At 52.0% G+C, this 2,896-nt stretch overlaps 1 non-coding gene across 1 annotated transcript; it reads right to left on the reverse strand.

Annotated features, from left to right (window-relative positions):
* Positions 1 to 234: 234 nt before the first annotated feature.
* On the reverse strand, positions 235 to 305 carry DICSQDRAFT_t110. The gene has a single exon. It is a non-coding gene; the product is annotated as a tRNA-Cys (tRNA).
* Positions 306 to 2,896: the final 2,591 nt, after the last annotated feature.

A 2,896-nucleotide genomic window follows, 5' to 3' on the forward strand; every position in this document is an offset into this window, starting at 1 on the left:
CTTATGTAGTATGTTACCATATTTGGGACTCTCTGCTCGTGTACTATAGCTATGCTTCCGGACTCTTCTGGTACTGTCTAGGACAATCTGTACTACTCCAGAACGGTCTAGACAGGTCTATGCCTTACTCATCTCTTACTCATCCTATGGTGCGATACGTCGCAATTCTTTCACCATCGTATTATTCATCGCACTATGGTACATGTGACTAACCACTCTTCGATTAGTCATGGACACTCAGACCGGGGATTGAACCCAGGTCATCCCATATGCACTGGGAGGTGTTAACACTACACCATCCAACCGATACTAGAGTGTGAATTCTACAGATTCCAACACTCCCCCTGAAGTCACACTCTGGTGATCAAGCAAGGAACCAACTTTTCCAAATGAAGTTTTCTGTAGTATATAAGGACTTCAGATTGCGTCCTCCCTCTTCAGTCTTTCCTTACTGACTGAAGAGTGAGTATTTCGTTACATCTATTTCTAACTTGTAGTTACTTACTTGACCTTTGTAGTCTTGCTTCGACTCTAGGTACAGTTGGTTACTGCAATATAGTCTTTCCTTACTGACTGAAGATCTTGCTTCGACTCTAGTCGGATCTAATCTTTGTCTTCACAGCCCCGAGTTTATCACTGTGCTACTACGCATCCTACAGCATTGTGTGCCCGAGCGCAGGTTACGCATAATTCTGATAGAAGGCGGACGATGAGCCGGTGTGTCCACAGAAACGGACACGAAGAATGATAAAGCGGGCAGAATTGAGGGCGAAGGCATTGGGGAGCAGCTCCGACCTTATGCCTGGTCTGTGTCGTGATCAAAACACCCAACGTCGTATACAATTGAGATGATGGGTTAAGACAGGCTTTGATGTATCATCGAGTGGCGATGATAGCTCAGGAGGACATCATCACTGCACCGCAATATGTCTAACAACACTCACCGTCGAGCCGCATCCATACATGTAGTCATTCTCGAATCCACACTAGCGAGTGAGCGATAAAGACGGTCTCCAGATGGGTAGGTAGCTTAGGCTTCTAAGGTGAGGGCCGCCGTTGCGATCTGTGCTTTGGGTGGTGTGAACTGTCTAGACGGGGAGATTTTCATGTGCCAGGAGGGAGAGAATTCACATGCTGCCAGGCGAGGGCGGCGTTGGCATTTCTCCAGTCGAAGGAGCCGTCTAGGACCTGAGATGGAAAAGAAAGACGGGTTTCTCGGGAAAGCCGTCTGAAGGCGTATGGTCGACCGCGCCGGAAGGAGGAAATGCTAGAAGGAGGGAAATTGGTCACCAGAATACAGGGCGGTTGAACGTATGCGGTGGCGTACCTTTGTCGTTCAATCCTCACACGAGCTGCTCAGGCTCCTTCGTATGTTCATCTCCGGCGTGGCCGTGTCTGCACACTCTTCGTGATCGCGCGACTGAGCGTTGCGTTACGGCCCTGTCATGCGTACTGCATAGAGAGCGTACAGGATGCGCTAGGAGTGTCGTCATGTGGCAAGGGAAGCAGGGCTAGAAGGAGGGTGGCAGGAACAAGAGAAGGCGGAGGTCGCGATCGTGCAGGTTGCGTCGCTTGAACTTGAGCGATAGCGACATCATCAGCGAGCAACGCCAGATGCGGTATGTACATCCCTACGTTATGTAGGAGGCGTGGTGTCCTGGTGAGAACGGGGTTGGCTCCGAGTCGATGCGCGGCGCTACATCTGAGCATCTGTGTTTGTGTCGCAGCGCTGGGACGTTCGATGTCAGAGCGCGGTTGTGCTAGGGGGTCCTGAACTTTGACAACTAACCTTGGCGCGCAATAGGCTGCAGCTGGTTGAGCACCCTCATCGTCCTCCAAGAGGTTCTCAACTTCACGTAGCGCTCGCTCGCGATTGCCCTCTGCACGTTAATAGGCGTGTTCAATTCTTGTCGCTCGCTCATTTCCTCGCGCGCCTACTGGGCGCCTGCTTACCTGTATTCAAGGTCAGATCAAGCGCCTGTAGCACAGCGAGCAGAGGTGCGCAGGCAGCGGGTGCAGCGAGATCGACGGGATGGTCCTATGCTAGGTTTGTTATACCCAGAAAACCTGTCCGGAGAGTGGATGGAGACGTCGGCAGATCGTTATAGACTTGTTGACCGAGAATGATTGTACACAATGCGCCCAAATCGGAACCAGATCCGGCACGACACGGTTCACTGGCCACCTGGGGTTGCCACTGTAAGCCTTGCGGGACGACTCCGCGTCTCGAGTCATGGAGCTCTCTATCTTTCGAATTGTTAAGCTTTCGCGTCGCTACTCAGTCCCAGCTCGCGACCCTGATGCGGTCGTGTTGCACCCGCTGCCTGCGCACCTCTGCTCGCTGTGCTACAGGCGCTTGATCTGACCTTGAATCCAGGTAGGCAGACGCCCGGTAGGCGCGAGAGGAAATGAGCGAGCGACAAGAATTGAACACGCCTACAGCGCCTTGCATAAGTCCGTGAACGCGCGGATTTTTTTCTCTCCGGCGTCTACCCTACCCGACCTGCCTAAACAGGCCATATCACGGTCACAGGGACTACTCCATGACAGCGCATCACGGCCCCGTTGGTTGACCACACGCGTACCCAGGTAAATCCACAATGTTTTGAAGTATGGATATGCGTGCGGTACTTCCATGTCTGTATTTGAGTGCCTATTGGCCCCCTAGGGGATCCTGTACCCTGATCTAAACAGGAGGTACCATAGTAAAGGTGCAGTCGCATATACATGATCATGCCTGAGTCAGTGCAGTAGCTTCAACGTGTTCTCGACATGTTTCATCAACCATATGCATGTCCAACTCTCAAGCATTTAGGAGTGACTTGAGGCTGGCCACCCACAGCATCGCAAGTCATGTATTCATTGGCAAGGGCCCGTTTGATATGATCTCGTGCAG

This window comes from Dichomitus squalens (genome assembly GCF_000275845.1).
Source record: "Dichomitus squalens LYAD-421 SS1 unplaced genomic scaffold DICSQscaffold_20, whole genome shotgun sequence".
In the NCBI taxonomy this organism is placed as follows: domain Eukaryota; kingdom Fungi; phylum Basidiomycota; class Agaricomycetes; order Polyporales; family Polyporaceae; genus Dichomitus; species Dichomitus squalens.